Source organism: Heterodontus francisci, chromosome 19, assembly GCF_036365525.1.
Source record: "Heterodontus francisci isolate sHetFra1 chromosome 19, sHetFra1.hap1, whole genome shotgun sequence".
In the NCBI taxonomy this organism is placed as follows: Eukaryota; Metazoa; Chordata; class Chondrichthyes; order Heterodontiformes; family Heterodontidae; genus Heterodontus; species Heterodontus francisci.
In genome coordinates this window covers 78,936,179-78,958,657 of record NC_090389.1, presented here as the reverse complement: position 1 = coordinate 78,958,657, position 22,479 = coordinate 78,936,179, and the positions used below count along the sequence as shown (strand labels likewise).

Here is a 22,479-nt window from a genome sequence, read left to right as displayed (position 1 = left end):
ACGAGGGCGAGAGGAGAGAACGAGGGCGAGAGGAGAGAACGAGGGCGAGAGGAGAGAACGAGGGCGAGAAGAGAGAACGAGGGCGAGAAGAGAGAACGAGGGCGAGAAGAGAGAACGAGGGCGAGAAGAGAGAACGAGGGCGGGAAGAGAGAACGAGGGCGGGAAGAGAGAACGAGGGCGGGAAGAGAGAACGAGGGCGGGAAGAGAGAACGAGGGCGGGAAGAGAGAACGAGGGCGGGAAGAGAGAACGAGGGCGGGAAGAGAGAACGAGGGCGGGAAGAGAGAACGAGAGAGAGAACGAGAGCGAGAGCGAGAACGAGAACGAGAGCGAGAACGAGAGCGAGAACGAGAGCGAGAACGAGAGAGAGAACGAGAGAGAGAACGAGAGAGAGAACGAGAGAGAGAACGAGAGAGAGAACGAGAGCGAGAACGAGAGCGAGAGCGAGAGAACGAGAGCGAGAACGAGAGAACGAGAGCGAGAACGAGAGAACGAGAGCGAGAACGAGAGAACGAGAGCGAGAACGAGAGAACGAGAGCGAGAAGAGAGAACGAGAGCGAGAAGAGAGAACGAGAGCGAGAAGAGAGAACGAGAGCGAGAAGAGAGAACGAGAGCGAGAAGAGAGAACGAGAGCGAGAAGAGAGAACGAGAGCGAGAGCGAGAGCGAGAGCGAGAGCGAGAGCGAGAGCGAGAACGAGAGCGAGAGCGAGAGCGAGAACAAGAACCAAAGCGAGAACGAGCGAGAACGAGAGCGAGAACGAGAGAACGAGAGAACGAGAGCGAGAAGAGAGAGCGAGAGCGAGAGCGAGAGCGAGAGCGAGAGCGAGAGCGAGAGCGAGAGCGAGAGCGAGAACGAGAGCGAGAACGAGAACGAGAGCGAGAACGAGAACGAGAGCGAGAACGAGAACGAGAGCGAGAGCGAGAACGAGAACCAAAGCGAGAACGAGCGAGAACGAGAGCGAGAACGAGAGCGAGAGCGAAAACGAGAGCGAGAGCGAAAACGAGAGCGAGAGCGAAAACGAGAGCGAGAGCGAGAGCGAAAACGAGAGCGAAAACGAGAGCGAAAACGAGAGCGAAAACGAGAGCGAAAACGAGAGCGAAAACGAGAGCGAACCAGAGAACGAGAATGAAAGAAAACGAGAGCGAGAGAGCGAACGAGAGCGAGAGAGCGAACGAGAGCGAGAGAGCGAACGAGAGCGAGAGAGCGAACGAGAGCGAGAGCGAACGAGAGCGAGAGCGAACGAGAGCGAGAGAGCGAACGAGAGCGAGAGAGCGAACGAGAGAGAGAGAGCGAACGAGAGAGAGAGCGCAAACGAGAGAGCGCAAACGAGAGAGCGCAAACGAGAGAGCGCAAACGAGAGAGCGCAAACGAGAGAGCGCAAACGAGAGAGCGCAAACGAGAGAGCGCAAACGAGAGAGCGCAAACGAGATCAAGTGAGCGAACGAGAGCAAACCCGAAAACGAGAGAAAACGAGAGCGAGCGAACGAGAGCGAGCGAACGAGAGCGAGCGAACGAGAGCAAACCAGAGAACACGAGAGAGAGAGAAAACCAGAGAACAAGAGAGAACGAAAGCAAATGAGAATGAGAGCAAACGAGAGAGCAAACGAGAGAGAGCAAGAGAACGAGAGCGAGCGAGAGAACGAGAACGAGAGCAAACGAGAGAACGAGAACGAGAGCAAACGAGAGAACGAGAACAAACGAGAGAACGAGAACGAGAGCAAACGAGAGAACGAGAACGAGAGCAAACGAGAGTGAACGAAAGAACGAGAGAGAGCGAGCGAATGAGAGCAAGCGAGCGAGAGAACGAGAGCGGGGGAGAGAACGAGGGAGAGAACGAGAGCAAACCCGAGAGCGAGTGAGCGAGAGCGAGAGAGCGAGAGAGCGAGAGAGCGAGAGAGCGAGAGAGCGAGAGAGCGAGAGAGCGAGAGAGCGAGAGAGCGAGAGCGAGAGAGCGCGAGAGCGAGAGAGCGCGAGAGAGCGCGAGAGCGAGAGAGCGCGAGAGAGCGAGAGAGCGAGAGCGCGAGAGAGCGAGAGAGCGAGAGAAAACCAGAGAAAACCAGAGAACGAGAGAGAGAGAACGAGACAACGAGAGCAGACGAGAGCGCGAACGAGAGCAGACGAGAGCGCGAACGAGAGCAGACGAGAGCGCGAACGAGAGCAGACGAGAGCGCGAACGAGAGCAGACGAGAGCGCGAACGAGAGCAGACGAGAGCGCGAACGAGAGCAGACGAGAGCGCGAACGAGAGCAGACGAGAGCGCGAACGAGAGCAGACGAGAGCGCGAACGAGAGCAGACGAGAGCGCGAACGAGAGCAGACGAGAGCGCGAACGAGAGCAGACGAGAGAGCGAACGAGAGCAGACGAGAGCGCGAACGAGAGCAGACGAGAGCGCGAACGAGAGCAGACGAGAGCGCGAACGAGAGCAGACGAGAGCGCGAACGAGAGCAGACGAGAGAGTGAACGAGAGCAGACGAGAGAGCGAGCGAAAGAACGAGAGCGAGCGAGCGAAAGAACGAGAGCGAGCGAGCGAAAGAACGAGAGCGAGCGAGCGAAAGAACGAGAGCGAGCGGGCGAAAGAACGAGAGCGAGCGGGCGAAAGAACGAGAGCGAGCGGGCGAAAGAACGAGAGCGAGCGGGCGAAAGAACGAGAGCGAGCGAGAGAACGTGAGCAAACCCGAGAACGAGAGCAGACGAGAGAACGAGAACGAGAGCAGACGAGAGAGCGAACGAGAGCAGACGAGAGAGCGAACGAGAGCAGACGAGAGAGCGAACGAGAGCAGACGAGAGAGCGAACGAGAGCAGACGAGAGAGCGAACGAGAGCAGACGAGAGAGCGAACGAGAGCAGACGAGAGAGCGAACGAGAGCAGACGAGAGAGCGAACGAGAGCAGACGAGAGCGAGCGAGCGAAAGAACGAGAGCGAGCGAGCGAAAGAACGAGAGCGAGCGAGCGAAAGAACGAGAGCGAGCGAGCGAAAGAACGAGAGCGAGCGAGCGAAAGAACGAGAGCGAGCGAGAGAACGTGAGCAAACCCGAGAACGAGAGCGAGAGAACGAGAGAGAGGACGAGAGAGAGGACGATAGAGAGGACGAGAGCGAGAACGAGAGCAAACCAGAGAATGAGAACGAAAGAAAACGAGAGAGAGAAAACCAGAGAGAACGAGAGAGAAAACCAGAGAGAACGAGAGAGAAAACCAGAGAGAACGAGAGAGAACGAGAGAGCGTGAGCAAACCCGAGAATGAGAACGAGAGCGAGAACGAGAGAAAACCAGAGCGAACGAGAGAGAAAACCAGAGAACGAGAACGAAAGAGAACGAGAGAGAAAACCAGAGAGAACGAGAGAGAGAACGAGAGAGAAAACCAGAGAGAACGAAAGAGAAAACCAGAGAGAACGAGAGAGCGTGAGCAAACCCGAGAATGAGAACGAGAGACCGAGAGTGAGAGCAAACCAGAGAATGAGAACGAGAAAAAACCAGAGAGAACGAGAGAGAGAACGAGAGAGAGAACGAGAGAGAGAACGAGAGAGAGAACGAGAGAGAGAACGAGAGAGAGAACGAGAGAGAGAACGAGAGAGAGAACGAGAGAGAAAACCAGAGAGAACGAGAGAAAACCAGAGAGAACGAGAGAAAACCAGAGAACGAGAACGCGAAAGCAAGAACGAGAACGAGAGAGTGAACGAGAGAGTGAACGAGAGAGTGAACGAGAGAGTGAATGAGAGAGTGAACGAGAGAGTGAACGAGAGAGAGGACGAGAGAAAGAGAGGACGAGAGAGAGAGGACGAGAGAGAGAGGACGAGAGAGAGAGGACGAGAGACAGAGGACGAGAGACAGAGGACGAGAGCGAGAGAGGACGAGAGCGAGAGAGAGAGAGGACGAGAGCGAGAGAGAGAGAGGACGAGAGCGAGAGAGAGAGGACGAGAGCGAGAGAGAGAGGACGAGAGCAAACCAGAGAACGAGAACGAAAGAAAACGAGAGCAAACCAGAGAATGAGAACGAGAGAGAAAACCAGAGAGAACGAGAGCAAACCAGAGAATGAGAATGAGAGAGAAAACCAGAGAGAACGAGAGCAAACCAGAGCGAACGAGAGAGAAAACCAGAGAACGAGAACGAAAGAAAACGAGAGAGAAAACCAGAGCGAACAAGAGAGAAAACTAGAGAGAACGAGAGAGAAAACCAGAGAGAACGAGAGCAAACCAGAGAATGAGAACGAGAGAGAAAACCAGAGAGAACGAGAGAGAAAACCAGAGAGAACGAGAGAAAACCAGAGAACACGAGAGAAAACCAGAGAACGAGAGAGAAAACCAGAGAACGAGAGAGCGTGAGCAAACCCGAGAATGAGAACGAGAGACCGAGAGTGAGAGCAAACCAGAGAATGAGAACGAGAGAGAGAACGAGAGAGAGAACGAGAGAGAGAACGAGAGAGAGAACGAGAGAGAGAACGAGAGAGAGAACGAGAGAGAGAACGAGAGAGAGAACCAGAGAGAGAACGAGAGAAAACCAGAGAGAACGAGAGAGAGACGAGAGAGAAAACCAGAGAGAACGAAAGAGAAAACCAGAGAGAACGAGAGAGCGTGAGCAAACCCGAGAATGAGAACGAGAGACCGAGAGTGAGAGCAAACCCGAGAATGAGAACGAGAAAAAACCAGAGAGAACGAGAGAATGAGAACGAGAGAATGAGAACGAGAGAATGAGAACGAGAGAATGAGAACGAGAGAATGAGAACGAGAGAATGAGAACGAGAGAATGAGAACGAGAGAATGAGAACGAGAGAGAAAACCAGAGAGAACGAGATAGAAAACCAGAGAGAACGAGAGAAAACCAGAGAGAACGAGAGAAAACCAGAGAGAACGAGAGAGCGTGAGCAAACCCAAGAATGAGAACAAGAGACCGAGAGCGAGAGCAAACCAGAGAATGAGAACGAGAGAGAACGAGAGAGAAAACCAGAGAGAAAACCAGAGAGAACGAGAGAGAAAACCAGAGAGACCGAGAGCGAGAGCAAACCAGAGAATGAGAACGAGAGAGAGAACGAGAGAGAGAACGAGAGAGAGAACGAGAGAGAGAACGAGAGAGAGAACGAGAGAGAGAACGAGAGAGAGAACCAGAGAGAGAACCAGAGAGAGAACCAGAGAGAACGAGAGAAAACCAGAGAGCGAGAGAGAACGAGAGAAAACCAGAGAATGAGAGAGCGCGAGCAAACCCGAGAATGAGAACGAGAGAACGAGAGAAAACCAGAGCGAACGAGAGAGAGAACGAGAGAGAGAACGAGAGAGAAAACGACAGAGAAAACGAGAGAGAAAACGAGAGAGAACGAGAGAGAAAACGAGAGAGAAAACGAGAGAGAAAACGAGAGAGAAAACGAGAGAGAAAACGAGAGAGAACGAGAGAGAACGAGAGAGCGTGAGCAAACCCGAGAATGAGAACGAGAGAACGAGAGAAAACCAGAGCGAACGAGAGAGAGAACGAGAGAGAGAACGAGAGAGAAAACGAGAGAGAAAACGAGAGAGAACGAGAGAGAAAACGAGAGAGAACGAGAGAGAAAACGAGAGAGAAAACGAGAGAAAACGAGAGAGAAAACGAGAGAGAACGAGAGAGAACGAGAGAGAACGAGAGAGAACGAGAGAGCGTGAGCAAACCCGAGAATGAGAACGAGAGAACGAGAGCGAGAGAGACCGAGAGAAAACCAGAGAATGAGAGCGAGAGACAAAACCAGAGAACGAGAGCGAGAGAGAAAACCAGAGAACGAGAGCGAGAGAGAAAACCAGAGAACGAGAGCGAGAGAGAAAACCAGAGAACGAGAGCGAGAGAGAAAACCAGAGAACGAGAGCGAGAGAGAAAACCAGAGAACGAGTGAGAGAGAACGAGAGAAAACCAGAGAACGAGAGCGAGAGAGACCGAGAGAAAACCAGAGAACGAGAGCGAGAGAGACCGAGAGAAAACCAGAGAACGAGAACGAGAGAGAACGAGAGAAAACCAGAGAACGAGAGCGAGAGAGAAAACCAGAGAACGAGAGCGAGAGAGAAAACCAGAGAACGAGAGCGAGAGAGAAAACCAGAGAACGAGAGCGAGAGAGAAAACCAGAGAACGAGAGAGAAAACCAGAGAACGAGAGAGAAAACCAGAGAACGAGAGCGAGAGAGAAAACCAGAGAACAAGAGCGAGAGAGAAAACCAGAGAACGAGAGCGAGAGAGAAAACCAGAGAACGAGAGCGAGAGTGACCGAGAGAAAACCAGAGAACGCGAACGAGAGAGACCGAGAGAAAACCAGGGAACGAGAACGAGAGAGACCGAGAGAAAACCAGAGAACGAGCGAGAGAGACCGAGAGCAAAACCAGAGAACGAGAGCGAGAGAGACCGAGAGCAAAACCAGAGAGCGAGAGCGAACGAGAGAAAACCAGAGAGAACGAGAGCGAGCGAACGAGCAAACGAGAGCAAACCCGAGAACAAGAGAGAGAACGAGAGAGCGAGAGCGAGAGCAAACCAGAGAATGAGAACGAGAGAAAACCAGAGAGAACGAGAGCGAGCGAACCCGAGAACGAGAGAGAGAACGAGAGAAAACCAGAGACAGAGAGCGAGAGAGAACGAGAGAAAATCAGAGACCGAGAGAGAGAACGAGAGAAAACCAGAGACCGAGAGAGAGAACGAGAGAAAACCAGAGACCGAGAGAGAGAGAGAGAACGAGGGAGAGAGAGAGAACGAGGGAGAGAGAGAGAACCAGAGAGAGAGAACCAGAGAACGAGAGTAAACGAGAGCGAGCAAGCGAAAGAACGAGGCAGAGCGAGCGAAAGAACGCGAGCAAGAGAACGCGAGCGAGAGAACGAGAACGCGAGAACGAAAACGAGAGAGAAAACGAGAACGCGAGAACGAAAACGAGAGAGAAAACGAGAACGCGAGAGAGAGAGAACGCGAGAGAGAGAGAGAACGCGAGAGAGAGAGAGAACGCGAGCGAGAGAGAGAACGCGAGCGAGAGAGAGAACGCGAGCGAGAGAGAACGCGAGAGAGAGAGAACGCGAGCGAGAGAGAACGCGAGCGAGAGAACGAGAACGCGAGCGAGAGAACGAGAACGCGAGCGAGAGAACGAGAACGCGAGCGAGAGAACTAGAACGCGAGAACGAAAACGAGAGAGAAAACGAGAGAGAGAGAGAGAACGAGAGAGAGAGAGAACGAGAGAGAGAGAGAGAGAACGAGAGAGAGAGAGAGAGAACGAGAGAGAGAGAGAGAGAACGAGAGAGAGAGAGAGAGAACGAGAGAGAGAGAGAGAGAACGAGAGAGAGAGAGAGAACGAGAGAGAGCAAACCAGGGAACGAGAGCAAACGAGAGCAAGCGAGCGAAAGAACGATGCAGAGCGAGCGAAAGAATGCGAGCGAGAGAACGCAAGCAAACCCGAGAACGAGAGCAAACCAAAGAGAACGAGAGAGTGCGAACGAGAGCGAGCGAACGAGAGCAAACCCGAAAACGAGAGAAAACGAGAGCGAGCGAACGAGAGCGAGCGAACGAGAGCGAGCGAACGAGAGCAAACCAGAGAACACGAGAGAGAGAGAAAACCAGAGAACAAGAGAGAACGAAAGCAAATGAGAATGAGAGCAAACGAGAGAGCAAACGAGAGAGAGCAAGAGAACGAGAGCGAGCGAGAGAACGAGAACGAGAGCGAGCGAGAGAACGAGAACGAGAGCAAACGAGAGAACGAGAACGAGAGCAAACGAGAGAACGAGAACGAGAGCAAACGAGAGAACGAGAACGAGAGCAAACGAGAGTGAACGAAAGAACGAGAGAGAGCGAGCGAATGAGAGCAAGCGAGCGAGAGAACGAGAGCGGGGGAGAGAACGAGGGAGAGAACGAGAGCAAACCCGAGAGCGAGTGAGCGAGAGAGCGAGAGAGCGAGAGAGCGAGAGAGCGAGAGCGAGAGAGCGAGAGAGCGAGAGAGCGAGAGAGCGAGAGAGCGAGAGCGAGAGAGCGAGAGAGCGAGAGAGCGAGAGAGCGCGAGAGCGAGAGAGAGCGCGAGAGAGCGCGAGAGCGCGAGAGAGCGCGAGAGAGCGCGAGAGCGAGAGAGCGAGAGCGCGAGAGAGCGAGAGAGCGAGAGCGCGAGAGAGCGAGAGAGCGAGAGAAAACCAGAGAACGAGAGAGAGAGAACGAGACAACGAGAGCAGACGAGAGCGCGAACGAGAGCAGACGAGAGCGCGAACGAGAGCAGACGAGAGCGCGAACGAGAGCAGACGAGAGCGCGAACGAGAGCAGACGAGAGCGCGAACGAGAGCAGACGAGAGCGCGAACGAGAGCAGACGAGAGCGCGAACGAGAGCAGACGAGAGCGCGAACGAGAGCAGACGAGAGCGCGAACGAGAGCAGACGAGAGAGTGAACGAGAGCAGACGAGAGAGCGAGCGAAAGAACGAGAGCGAGCGAGCGAAAGAACGAGAGCGAGCGGGCGAAAGAACGAGAGCGAGCGGGCGAAAGAACGAGAGCGAGCGGGCGAAAGAACGAGAGCGAGCGGGCGAAAGAACGAGAGCGAGCGAGAGAACGTGAGCAAACCCGAGAACGAGAGCAGACGAGAGAACGAGAACGAGAGCAGACGAGAGAGCGAACGAGAGCAGACGAGAGAGCGAACGAGAGCAGACGAGAGAGCGAACGAGAGCAGACGAGAGAGCGAACGAGAGCAGACGAGAGCGAGCGAGCGAAAGAACGAGAGCGAGCGAGCGAAAGAACGAGAGCGAGCGAGCGAAAGAACGAGAGCGAGCGAGCGAAAGAACGAGAGCGAGCGAGAGAACGTGAGCAAACCCGAGAACGAGAGCGAGAGAACGAGAGAGAGGACGAGAGAGAGGACGATAGAGAGGACGAGAGCGAGAACGAGAGCAAACCAGAGAACGAGAACGAAAGAAAACGAGAGAGAGAAAACCAGAGAGAACGAGAGAGAAAACCAGAGAGAACGAGAGAGCGTGAGCAAACCCGAGAATGAGAACGAGAGCGAGAACGAGAGAAAACCAGAGCGAACGAGAGAGAAAACCAGAGAACGAGAACGAAAGAGAACGAGAGAGAAAACCAGAGAGAACGAGAGAGAGAACGAGAGAGAAAACCAGAGAGAACGAAAGAGAAAACCAGAGAGAACGAGAGAGCGTGAGCAAACCCGAGAATGAGAACGAGAGACCGAGAGTGAGAGCAAACCAGAGAATGAGAACGAGAAAAAACCAGAGAGAACGAGAGAGAGAACGAGAGAGAGAACGAGAGAGAGAACGAGAGAGAGAACGAGAGAGAGAACGAGAGAGAGAACGAGAGAGAGAACGAGAGAGAAAACCAGAGAGAACGAGAGAAAACCAGAGAGAACGAGAGAAAACCAGAGAACGAGAACGCGAAAGCGAGAACGAGAACGAGAGAGTGAACGAGAGAGTGAACGAGAGAGTGAACGAGAGAGTGAACGAGAGAGTGAACGAGAGAGAGGACGAGAGAGAGGACGAGAGAGAGAGAGGACGAGAGAGAGAGGACGAGAGAGAGAGGACGAGAGAGAGAGGACGAGAGAGAGAGGACGAGAGAGAGAGGACGAGAGACAGAGGACGAGAGCGAGAGAGAGAGAGGACGAGAGCGAGAGAGAGAGAGGACGAGAGCGAGAGAGAGAGGACGAGAGCGAGAGAGAGAGGACGAGAGCAAACCAGAGAACGAGAACGAAAGAAAACGAGAGCAAACCAGAGAATGAGAACGAGAGAGAAAACCAGAGAGAACGAGAGCAAACCAGAGAATGAGAATGAGAGAGAAAACCAGAGAGAACGAGAGCAAACCAGAGCGAACGAGAGAGAAAACCAGAGAACGAGAACGAAAGAAAACGAGAGAGAAAACCAGAGCGAACAAGAGAGAAAACTAGAGAGAACGAGAGAGAAAACCAGAGAGAACGAGAGCAAACCAGAGAATGAGAACGAGAGAGAAAACCAGAGAGAACGAGAGAGAAAACCAGAGAGAACGAGAGAAAACCAGAGAGAACGAGAGAAAACCAGAGAACACGAGAGAAAACCAGAGAACGAGAGAGCGTGAGCAAACCCGAGAATGAGAACGAGAGACCGAGAGCGAGAGCAAACCAGAGAATGAGAACGAGAGAGAGAACGAGAGAGAGAACGAGAGAGAGAACGAGAGAGAGAACGAGAGAGAGAACCAGAGAGAGAACCAGAGAGAGAACCAGAGAGAGAACCAGAGAGAGAACGAGAGAAAACCAGAGAGAACGAGAGAGAGACGAGAGAGAAAACCAGAGAGAACGAAAGAGAAAACCAGAGAGAACGAGAGAGTGAGAGCAAACCCGAGAATGAGAACGAGAAAAAACCAGAGAGAACGAGAGAGAGAACGAGAGAATGAGAACGAGAGAATGAGAACGAGAGAATGAGAACGAGAGAATGAGAACGAGAGAATGAGAACGAGAGAATGAGAACGAGAGAGAAAACCAGAGAGAACGAGATAGAAAACCAGAGAGAACGAGATAGAAAACCAGAGAGAACGAGAGAAAACCAGAGAGAACGAGAGAGCGTGAGCAAACCCAAGAATGAGAACAAGAGACCGAGAGCGAGAGCAAACCAGAGAATGAGAACGAGAGAGAACGAGAGAGAAAACCAGAGAGAAAACCAGAGAGAACGAGAGAGAAAACCAGAGAGACCGAGAGCGAGAGCAAACCAGAGAATGAGAACGAGAGAGAGAACGAGAGAGAGAACGAGAGAGAGAACGAGAGAGAGAACGAGAGAGAGAACGAGAGAGAGAACGAGAGAGAGAACCAGAGAGAGAACCAGAGAGAGAACCAGAGAGAACGAGAGAAAACCAGAGAGCGAGAGAGAACGAGAGAAAACCAGAGAATGAGAGAGCGCGAGCAAACCCGAGAATGAGAACGAGAGAACGAGAGAAAACCAGAGCGAACGAGAGAGAGAACGAGAGAGAAAACGAGAGAGAAAACGAGAGAGAACGAGAGAGAAAACGAGAGAGAACGAGAGAGAAAACGAGAGAGAAAACGAGAGAGAAAACGAGAGAGAAAACGAGAGAGAACGAGAGAGAACGAGAGAGAACGAGAGAGAACGAGAGAGAACGAGAGAGAACGAGAGAGCGTGAGCAAACCCGAGAATGAGAACGAGAGAACGAGAGCGAGAGACAAAACCAGAGAACGAGAGCGAGAGAGAAAACCAGAGAACGAGAGCGAGAGAGAAAACCAGAGAACGAGAGCGAGAGAGAAAACCAGAGAACGAGAGCGAGAGAGAAAACCAGAGAACGAGAGCGAGAGAGAAAACCAGAGAACGAGAGCGAGAGAGAAAACCAGAGAACGAGAGCGAGAGAGAAAACCAGAGAACGAGAGAGAGAGAGAAAACCAGAGAACGAGAGCGAGAGAGAAAACCAGAGAACGAGTGAGAGAGAACGAGAGAAAACCAGAGAACGAGAGCGAGAGAGACCGAGAGAAAACCAGAGAACGAGAACGAGAGAGAACGAGAGAAAACCAGAGAACGAGAGCGAGAGAGAAAACCAGAGAACGAGAGCGAGAGAGAAAACCAGAGTTAGAGAGCGAGAGAGAAAACCAGAGAACGAGAGCGAGAGAGAAAACCAGAGAACGAGAGAGAAAACCAGAGAACGAGAGAGAAAACCAGAGAACGAGAGCGAGAGAGAAAACCAGAGAACAAGAGCGAGAGAGAAAACCAGAGAACGAGAGCGAGAGAGAAAACCAGAGAACGAGAGCGAGAGTGACCGAGAGAAAACCAAAGAACGCGAACGAGAGAGACCGAGAGAAAACCAGGGAACGAGAACGAGAGAGACCGAGAGAAAACCAGAGAACGAGAGCGAGAGAGACCGAGAGCAAAACCAGAGAACGAGAGCGAGAGAGACCGAGAGCAAAACCAGAGAGCGAGAGCGAACGAGAGAAAACCAGAGAGAACGAGAGCGAGCGAACGAGCAAACGAGAGCAAACCCGAGAACAAGAGAGAGAACGAGAGAGCGAGAGCGAGAGCAAACCAGAGAATGAGAACGAGAGAAAACCAGAGAGAACGAGAGCGAGCGAACGAGCAAACGAGAGCAAACCCGAGAACGAGAGAGAGAATGAGTGCAAACCAGAGAATGAGAACGAGAGAAAACCAGAGAGAACGAGAGCGAGCGAACCCGAGAACGAGAGAGAGAACGAGAGAAAACCAGAGACAGAGAGCGAGAGAGAACGAGAGAAAATCAGAGACCGAGAGAGAGAACGAGAGAAAACCAGAGACCGAGAGAGAGAACGAGAGAAAACCAGAGACCGAGAGAGAGAGAGAGAACGAGGGAGAGAGAGAGAACGAGGGAGAGAGAGAGAACCAGAGAGAGAGAACCAGAGAACGAGAGCAAACGAGAGCGAGCAAGCGAAAGAACGAGGCAGAGCGAGCGAAAGAACGCGAGCAAGAGAACGCGAGCGAGAGAACGAGAACGCGAGAACGAAAACGAGAGAGAAAACGAGAACGCGAGAACGAAAACGAGAGAGAAAACGAGAACGCGAGAGAGAGAGAACGCGAGAGAGAGAGAGAACGCGAGCGAGAGAGAGAACGCGAGCGAGAGAGAGAACGCGAGCGAGAGAGAACGCGAGCGAGAGAACGAGAACGCGAGCGAGAGAACGAGAACGCGAGCGAGAGAACTAGAACGCGAGAACGAAAACGAGAGAGAAAACGAGAGAGAGAGAGAGAGAACGAGAGAGAGAGAGAGAGAACGAGAGAGAGAGAGCAAACCAGGGAACGAGAGCAAACGAGAGCAAGCGAGCGAAAGAACGATGCAGAGCGAGCGAAAGAATGCGAGCGAGAGAACGCAAGCAAACCCGAGAACGAGAGCAAACCAAAGAGAACGAGAGAGTGCGAACGAGAGCGAGCGAACGAGAGCAAACCCGAGAACGAGAGCGAGAGCGAGAGCGAGAGCGAGAACGAAAGCGAACTAGAGAACGAAAGCGAACTAGAGAACGAAAGCGAACGAATGAGAGCAAACCAGGGAATGAGAGCGAGAGAGAACAAGAGCAAACCAGAGAACGAGAATGAAAGAAAACGAGAGAGAAAACCAGAGAGAACGAGAGAGAGCGAGCGAGAGCAAACCCGAGAACGAGAACGAGAGCAAACGAGAGTGAGCGAAAGAACGAGAGAGAGCGAGCGAATGAGAGCAAGCGAGCGAGAGAACGAGAGCGGGCGAGAGAACGAGAGCAAACCCGAGAGCGAGAGAGAGAGCGCGAGAGCGAGAGCGAGAGAGTGAGCGCGAGAGCGAGAGAGTGAGCGCGAGAAAACCAGAGAGCGAGAGAGAGAGAGCGAGAGAGAGAGAGCGCGAGAAAACCAGAGAGCGAGAGAGAGAGAGCGAGAGAGAGAGAGCGAGAGAGAGAGAGCGAGAGAGAGAGAGCGAGAGAGAGAGAGCGAGAGAGAGAGAGCGAGAGAGAGAGAGAGAACCAGAGAACGAGAGCAAACGAGAGCGAGCAAGCGAAAGAACGAGGCAGAGCGAGCGAAAGAACGCGAGCAAGAGAACGCGAGCGAGAGAACGAGAACGCGAGAACGAAAACGAGAAAACGAGAACGCGAGAACGAAAACGAGAGAGAAAACGAGAACGCGAGAGAGAGAGAGAACGCGAGAGAGAGAGAACGCGAGAGAGAGAGAGAACGCGAGAGAGAGAGAGAACGCGAGAGAGAGAGAGAACGCGAGAGAGAGAGAGAACGCGAGCGAGAGAATGAGAACGCGAGCGAGAGAACGAGAACGCGAGCGAGAGAACGAGAACGCGAGCGAGAGAACGAGAACGCGAGAACGAAAACGAGAGAGAAAACGAGAGAGAGAGAGAGAACGAGAGAGAGAGAGAGAACGAGAGAGAGAGAGAACGAGAGAGAGAGAGAACGAGAGAGAGAGAGAACGAGAGAGAGAGAGAACGAGAGAGAGAGAGAGAGAACGAGAGAGAGAGAGAGAGAACGAGAGAGAGAGAGCAAACCAGGGAACGAGAGCAAACGAGAGCAAGCGAGCGAAAGAACGATGCAGAGCGAGCGAAAGAATGCGAGCGAGAGAACGCGAGCAAACCCGAGAACGAGAGCAAACCAAAGAGAACGAGAGAGTGCGAACGAGAGCGAGCGAACGAGAGCAAACCCGAGAACGAGAGCGAGAGCGAGAGCGAGAGCGAGAACGAAAGCGAACTAGAGAACGAAAGCGAACTAGAGAACGAAAGCGAACTAGAGAACGAAAGCGAACGAATGAGAGCAAACCAGGGAATGAGAGCGAGAGAGAACAAGAGCAAACCAGAGAACGAGAATGAAAGAAAACGAGAGAGAAAACCAGAGAGAACGAGAGAGAGCGAGCGAGAGCAAACCCGAGAACGAGAACGAGAGCAAACGAGAGTGAGCGAAAGAACGAGAGAGAGCGAGCGAATGAGAGCAAGCGAGCGAGAGAACGAGAGCGGGCGAGAGAACGAGAGCAAACCCGAGAGCGAGAGAGAGAACGCGAGCGAAAGAACGAGAACGCGAGAACGAAAACGAGAGAGAAAACGAGAACGCGAGAACGAAAACGAGAGAGAAAACGAGAACGCGAGAACGAGAGAGAGAGAACGAGAGAGAGAGAGAACGAGAGAGAGAGAGAACGAGAGAGAGAGAGAACGAGAGAGAGAGAACGAGAGCGAGAGAACGAGAGCGAGAGAACGAGAGCGAGAGAACGAGAGAGAGAGAGAGCGAAAGCGAACCAGAGAGCGAGAGCGAGTGAGCGAGAGAGAGAGCGCGAGAGCGAGTGAGCGCGAGAGCGAGAGAGTGAGCGCGAGAGCGAGAGAGTGAGCGCGAGAGCGAGAGAGTGAGCGCGAGAGCGAGAGCGAGAGAGTGAGCGCGAGAGCGAGAGCGAGAGAGTGAGCGAGAGAGTGAGCGCGAGAGCGAGAGCGAGAGAGTGAGCGCGAGAGCGAGAGAGTGAGCGCGAGAGCGAGAGAGTGAGCGCGAGAGCGAGAGCGAGAGAGTGAGCGCGAGAAAACCAGAGAGCGAGAGAGCGAGAGAGAGAGAGCGAGAGAGAGAGAGCGAGAGAGAGAGAGCGAGAGAGAGAGAACGAGAGAGAGAGAACGAGAGCAGACGAGAGCGCGAACGAGAGCAGACGAGAGAGCGAACGAGAGCAGACGAGAGAGCGAACGAGAGCAGACGAGAGCGAGCGAAAGAACGAGAGCGAGCGAGCGAAAGAACGAGAGCGAGCGAGCGAAAGAACGAGAGCGAGCGAGCGAAAGAACGAGAGCGAGCGGGCGAAAGAACGAGAGCGAGCGAGAGAACGTGAGCAAACCCGAGAACGAGAGCGAGAGAACGAACGAGAGCAGACGAGAGAGCGAACGAGAGCAGACGAGAGAGCGAACGAGAGCAGACGAGAGAGCGAACGAGAGCAGACGAGAGAGCGAACGAGAGCAGACAAGAGAGCGAGCGAGCGAAAGAACGAGAGCGAGCGAGCGAAAGAATGAGAGCGAGCGAGCGAAAGAACGAGAGCGAGCGAGCGAAAGAACGAGAGCGAGCGAGAGAACGTGAGCAAACCCGAGAACGAGAGCGAGAGAACGAGAGAGAGGACGAGAGAGAGGACGATAGAGAGGACGAGAGCGAGAACGAGAGCGAGAACGAGAACGAGAGCAAACCAGAGAACGAGAACGAAAGAAAACGAGAGAGAGAAAACCAGAGAGAACGAGAGAGAAAACCAGAGAGAACGAGAGAGAAAACCAGAGAGAACGAGAGAGAACGAGAGAGCGTGAGCAAACCCGAGAATGAGAACGAGAGCGAGAACGAGAGAAAACCAGAGCGAACGAGAGAGAAAACCAGAGAACGAGAACGAAAGAGAACGAGAGAGAAAACCAGAGAGAACGAGAGAGAGAACGAGAGAGAAAACCAGAGAGAACGAAAGAGAAAACCAGAGAGAACGAGAGAGCGTGAGCAAACCCGAGAATGAGAACGAGAGACCGAGAGTGAGAGCAAACCAGAGAATGAGAACGAGAAAAAACCAGAGAGAACGAGAGAGAGAAGGAGAGAGAGAAGGAGAGAGAGAACGAGAGAGAGAACGAGAGAGAGAACGAGAGAGAAAACCAGAGAGAACGAGAGAGAAAACCAGAGAGAACGAGAGAAAACCAGAGAGAACGAGAGAAAACCAGAGAGAACGAGAGAAAACCAGAGAGAACGAGAGAAAACCAGAGAACGAGAACGCGAAAGCGAGAACGAGAACGAGAACGAGTGAACGAGAGAGTGAACGAGAGAGTGAACGAGAGAGTGAACGAGAGAGTGAACGAGAGAGTGAACGAGAGAGTGAACGAGAGAGAGGACGAGAGAGAGGACGAGAGAGAGAGAGGACGAGAGAGAGAGGACAAGAGAGAGAGGACGAGAGCGAGAGGACAAGAGAGAGAGGACGAGAGAGAGAGGACGAGAGCGAGAGAGAGAGAGGACGAGAGCGAGAGAGAGAGAGGACGAGAGCGAGAGAGAGAGAGGACGAGAGCGAGAGAGAGAGGACGAGAGCGAGAGAGAGAGGACGAGAGCGAGAGAGAGAGGACGAGAGCAAACCAGAGAACGAGAACGAAAGAAAACGAGAGCAAACCAGAGAATGAGAACGAGAGAGAAAACCAGAGAGAACGAGAGCAAACCAGAGAATGAGAATGAGAGAGAAAACCAGAGAGAACGAGAGCAAACCAGAGCGAACGAGAGAGAAAACCAGAGAACGAGAACGAAAGAAAACGAGAGAGAAAACCAGAGCGAACAAGAGAGAAAACTAGAGAGAACGAGAGAGAAAACCAGAGAGAACGAGAGCAAACCAGAGAATGAGAACGAGAGAGAAAACCAGAGAGAACGAGAGAGAAAACCAGAGAGAACGAGAGAAAACCAGAGAGAACGAGAGAAAACCAGAGAACACGAGAGAAAACCAGAGAACGAGAGAGAAAACCAGAGAACGAGAGAGCGTGAGCAAACCCGAGAATGAGAACGAGAGACCGAGAGCGAGAGCAAACCAGAGAATGAGAACGAGAGAGAGAACGAGAGAGAGAACGAGAGAGAGAACGAGAGAGAGAACGAGAGAGAGAACGAGAGAGAGAACGAGAGAGAGAACGAGAGAGAGAACGAGAGAGAGAACCAGAGAGAGAACCAGAGAGAGAACCAGAGAGAACGAGAGAGAGACGAGAGAGAAAACCAGAGAGAACGAAAGAGAAAACCAGAGAGAACGAGAGACGTGAGCAAACCCGAGAATGAGAACGAGAGACCGAGAGTGAGAGCAAACCAGAGAATGAGAACGAGAAAAAACCAGAGAGAACGAGAGAGAGAACGAGAGAGAGAACGAGAGAGAGAACGAGAGAGAGAACGAGAGAATGAGAACGAGAGAATGAGAACGAGAGAGAAAACCAGAGAGAACGAGATAGAAAACCAGAGAGAACGAGAGAAAACCAGAGAGAACGAGAGAGCGTGAGCAAACCCAAGAATGAGAACAAGAGACCGAGAGCGAGAGCAAACCAGAGAATGAGAACGAGAGAGAACGAGAGAGAAAACCAGAGAGAAAACCAGAGAGAACGAGAGAGAAAACCAGAGAGACCGAGAGCGAGAGCAAACCAGAGAATGAGAACGAGAGAGAGAACGAGAGAGAGAACCAGAGAGAGAACGAGAGAGAGAACCAGAGAGAGAACCAGAGAGAGAACCAGAGAATGAGAGAGCGCGAGCAAACCCGAGAATGAGAACGAGAGAACGAGAGAAAACCAGAGCGAACGAGAGAGAGAGAACGAGAGAGAAAACGAGAGAGAACGAGAGAGAAAACGAGAGAGAACGAGAGAGAAAACGAGAGAGAAAACGAGAGAGAACGAGAGAGAAAACGAGAGAGAACGAGAGAGCGTGAGCAAACCCGAGAATGAGAACGAGAGAACGAAAGCGAGAGAGACCGAGAGAAAACCAGAGAACGAGAGCGAGAGACAAAACCAGAGAACGAGAGCGAGAGAGAAAACCAGAGAACGAGAGCGAGAGAGAAAACCAGAGAACGAGAGCGAGAGAGAAAACCAGAGAACGAGAGCGAGAGAGAAAACCAGAGAACGAGAGAGAGAGAGAAAACCAGAGAACGAGAGCGAGAGAGAAAACCAGAGAACGAGTGAGAGAGAACGAGAGAAAACCAGAGAACGAGAGCGAGAGAGACCGAGAGAAAACCAGAGAACGAGAACGAGAGAGAACGAGAGAAAACCAGAGAACGAGAGCGAGAGAGAAAACCAGAGAACGAGAGCGAGAGAGAAAACCAGAGAACGAGAGCGAGAGAGAAAACCAGAGAACGAGAGCGAGAGAGAAAACCAGAGAACGAGAGAGAAAACCAGAGAACGAGAGAGAAAACCAGAGAACGAGAGCGAGAGAGAAAACCAGAGAACGAGAGCGAGAGAGAAAACCAGAGAACGAGAGCGAGAGAGAAAACCAGAGAACGAGAGCGAGAGAGAAAACCAGAGAACGAGAGCGAGAGTGACCGAGAGAAAACCAGAGAACGCGAACGAGAGAGACCGAGAGAAAACCAGGGAACGAGAACGAGAGAGACCGAGAGAAAACCAGAGAACGAGAGCGAGAGAGACCGAGAGCAAAACCAGAGAACGAGAGCGAGAGAGACCGAGAGCAAAACCAGAGAGCGAGAGCGAACGAGAGAAAACCAGAGAGAACGAGAGCGAGCGAACGAGCAAACGAGAGCAAACCCGAGAACAAGAGAGAGAACGAGAGAGCGAGAGCGAGAGCAAACCAGAGAATGAGAACGAGAGAAAACCAGAGAGAACGAGAGCGAGCGAACGAGCAAACGAGAGCAAACCCGAGAACGAGAGAGAGAATGAGTGCAAACCAGAGAATGAGAACGAGAGAAAACCAGAGAGAACGAGAGCGAGCGAACCCGAGAACGAGAGAGAGAACGAGAGAAAATCAGAGACCGAGAGAGAGAACGAGAGAAAACCAGAGACCGAGAGAGAGAACGAGAGAAAACCAGAGACCGAGAGAGAGAGAGAGAACGAGGGAGAGAGAGAGAACGAGGGAGAGAGAGAGAACCAGAGAGAGAGAACCAGAGAACGAGAGCAAACGAGAGCGAGCAAGCGAAAGAACGAGGCAGAGCGAGCGAAAGAACGCGAGCAAGAGAACGCGAGCGAGAGAACGAGAACGCGAGAACGAAAACGAGAGAGAAAACGAGAACGCGAGAACGAAAACGAGAGAGAAAACGAGAACGCGAGAGAGAGAGAACGCGAGAGAGAGAGAGAACGCGAGAGAGAGAGAGAACGCGAGCGAGAGAACGCGAGCGAGAGAGAACGCGAGCGAGAGAGAACGCGAGAGAGAGAGAACGCGAGCGAGAGAGAACGCGAGCGAGAGAGAACGCGAGCGAGAGAACGAGAACGCGAGCGAGAGAACGAGAACGCGAGCGAGAGAACTAGAACGCGAGAACGAAAACGAGAGAGAAAACGAGAGAGAGAGAGAGAACGAGAGAGAGAGAGAGAACGAGAGAGAGAGAGAGAGAACGAGAGAGAGAGAGAGAGAACGAGAGAGAGAGAGAGAACGAGAGAGAGAGAGAGAACGAGAGAGAGAGAGCAAACCAGGGAACGAGAGCAAACGAGAGCAAGCGAGCGAAAGAACGATGCAGAGCGAGCGAAAGAATGCGAGCGAGAGAACGCAAGCAAACCCGAGAACGAGAGCAAACCAAAGAGAACGAGAGAGTGCGAACGAGAGCGAGCGAACGAGAGCAAACCCGAGAACGAGAGCGAGAGCGAGAGCGAGAGCGAGAACGAAAGCGAACTAGAGAACGAAAGCGAACTAGAGAACGAAAGCGAACTAGAGAACGAAAGCGAACGAATGAGAGCAAACCAGGGAATGAGAGCGAGAGAGAACAAGAGCAAACCAGAGAACGAGAATGAAAGAAAACGAGAGAGAAAACCAGAGAGAACGAGAGAGAGCGAGCGAGAGCAAACCCGAGAACGAGAACGAGAGCAAACGAGAGTGAGCGAAAGAACGAGAGAGAGCGAGCGAATGAGAGCAAGCGAGCGAGAGAACGAGAGCGGGCGAGAGAACGAGAGCAAACCCGAGAGCGAGAGAGAGAGCGCGAGAGCGAGAGCGAGAGCAAGAGAGTGAGCGCGAGAGCGAGAGAGTGAGCGCGAGAGCGAGAGCGAGAGAGTGAGCGCGAGAAAACCAGAGAGCGAGAGAGAGAGAGCGCGAGAAAACCAGAGAGCGAGAGAGAGAGAGCGAGAGAGAGAGAGCGAGAGAGAGAGAGAGAGAGAGAGAGAGAGAGCGAGAGAGAGAGAGAGAACCAGAGAGAGAGAACCAGAGAGAGAGAACCAGAGAACGAGAGCAAACGAGAGCGAGCAAGCGAAAGAACGAGGCAGAGCGAGCGAAAGAACGCGAGCAAGAGAACGCGAGCGAGAGAACGAGAACGCGAGAACGAAAACGAGAGAGAAAACGAGAACGCGAGAACGAAAACGAGAGAGAAAACGAGAACGCGAGAGAGAGAGAACGCGAGAGAGAGAGAACGCGAGAGAGAGAACGCGAGAGAGAGAGAGAACGCGAGAGAGAGAGAGAACGCGAGAGAGAGAGAGAACGCGAGAGAGAGAGAGAACGCGAGCGAGAGAGAGAACGCGAGCGAGAGAGAACGCGAGCGAGAGAGAGAACGCGAGCGAGAGAACGAGAACGCGAGCGAGAGAACGAGAACGCGAGCGAGAGAACTAGAACGCGAGAACGAAAACGAGAGAGAAAACGAGAGAGAGAGAACGAGAGAGAGAGAGAACGAGAGAGAGAGAGAACGAGAGAGAGAGAGAACGAGAGAGAGAGAGAGAGAACGAGAGAGAGAGAGAGAGAACGAGAGAGAGAGAGCAAACCAGGGAACGAGAGCAAACGAGAGCAAGCGAGCGAAAGAACGATGCAGAGCGAGCGAAAGAATGCGAGCGAGAGAACGCGAGCAAACCCGAGAACGAGAGCAAACCAAAGAGAACGAGAGAGTGCGAACGAGAGCGAGCGAACGAGAGCAAACCCGAGAACGAGAGCGAGAGCGAGAACGAAAGCGAACTAGAGAACGAAAGCGAACTAGAGAACGAAAGCGAACTAGAGAACGAAAGCGAACTAGAGAACGAAAGCGAACTAGAGAACGAAAGCGAACTAGAGAACGAAAGCGAACGAATGAGAGCAAACCAGGGAATGAGAGCGAGAGAGAACAAGAGCAAACCAGAGAACGAGAATGAAAGAAAACGAGAGAGAAAACCAGAGAGAACGAGAGAGAGCGAGCGAGAGCAAACCCGAGAACGAGAACGAGAGCAAACGAGAGTGAGCGAAAGAACGAGAGAGAGCGAGCGAATGAGAGCAAGCGAGCGAGAGAAGGCGAGAGAACGAGAGCAAACCCGAGAGCGAGAGAGAGAACGCGAGCGAAAGAACGAGAACGCGAGAACGAAAACGAGAGAGAAAACGAGAACGCGAGAACGAAAACGAGAGAGAAAACGAGAGAGAGAGAACGAGAGAGAGAGAGAACGAGAGAGAGAGAGAACGAGAGAGAGAGAACGAGAGCGAGAGAACGAGAGCGAGAGAACGAGAGAGAGAGAGAGCGAAAGCGAACCAGAGAACGAGAGCGAGTGAGCGAGAGCGAGAGCGAGTGAGCGAGAGAGAGAGCGAGAGAGAGAGCGCGAGAGCGAGAGAGTGAGCGCGAGAGCGAGAGAGTGAGCGCGAGAGCGAGAGAGTGAGCGCGAGAGCGAGAGAGTGAGCGCGAGAGCGAGAGAGTGAGCGCGAGAGCGAGAGAGTGAGCGCGAGAGCGAGAGCGAGAGAGTGAGCGAGAGAGTGAGCGCGAGAGCGAGAGCGAGAGAGTGAGCGCGAGAGCGAGAGCGAGAGCAAGAGAGTGAGCGCGAGAGCGAGAGAGTGAGCGCGAGAGCGAGAGAGTGAGCGCGAGAAAACCAGAGAGCGAGAGAGAGAGAGCGAGAGAGAGAGAGCGAGAGAGAGAGAGCGAGAGAGAGAGAGCGAGAGAGAGAGAGCGAGAGAGAGAGAGCGAGAGAGAGAGAACGAGAGCAGACGAGAGCGCGAACGAGAGCAGACGAGAGAGCGAACGAGAGCAGACGAGAGAGCGAACGAGAGCAGACGAGAGAGCGAACGAGAGCAGACGAGAGCGAGCGAGCGAAAGAACGAGAGCGGGCGAGCGAAAGAACGAGAGCGGGCGAGCGAAAGAACGAGAGCGAGCGAGAGAACGAGAGCGAGCGAGAGAACGTGAGCAAACCCGAGAACGAGAGCGAGAGAACGAGAACGAGAATGAGAGCGAGAACGAGAGAGCAAACGAGAGCAGACGAGAGAGCGAACGAGAGCAGACGAGAGAGCGAACGAGAGCAGACGAGAGAGCGAACGAGAGCAGACGAGAGAGCGAACGAGAGCAGACGAGAGAGCGAACGAGAGCAGAGAGAGCGAACGAGAGCAGACGAGAGAGCGAACGAGAGCAGACGAGAGAGCGAACGAGAGCAGACGAGAGCGAGCGAGCGAAAGAACGAGAGCGAGCAAGAGAACGTGAGCAAACCCGAGAACGAGAGCGAGAGAACGAGAACGAGAACGAGAGAGTGGACGAGAGAGTGGACGAGAGA

At 53.0% G+C, this 22,479-nt stretch overlaps 1 protein-coding gene and 2 pseudogenes across 3 annotated transcripts in view; 2 read left to right on the top strand and 1 right to left on the bottom strand.

Annotated features, from left to right (window-relative positions):
• The window catches only part of LOC137380227 (ubiquitin-like modifier-activating enzyme 1), a 360,351-nt gene that overhangs the window by 244,621 nt on the left and 93,251 nt on the right, over window positions 1-22,479 (bottom strand). The window lies entirely within an intron of this gene.
• Window positions 3,451-7,851, top strand: LOC137380445 (trichohyalin-like; annotated as a pseudogene).
• LOC137380444 (trichohyalin-like) lies at window positions 13,259-17,934 on the top strand (annotated as a pseudogene).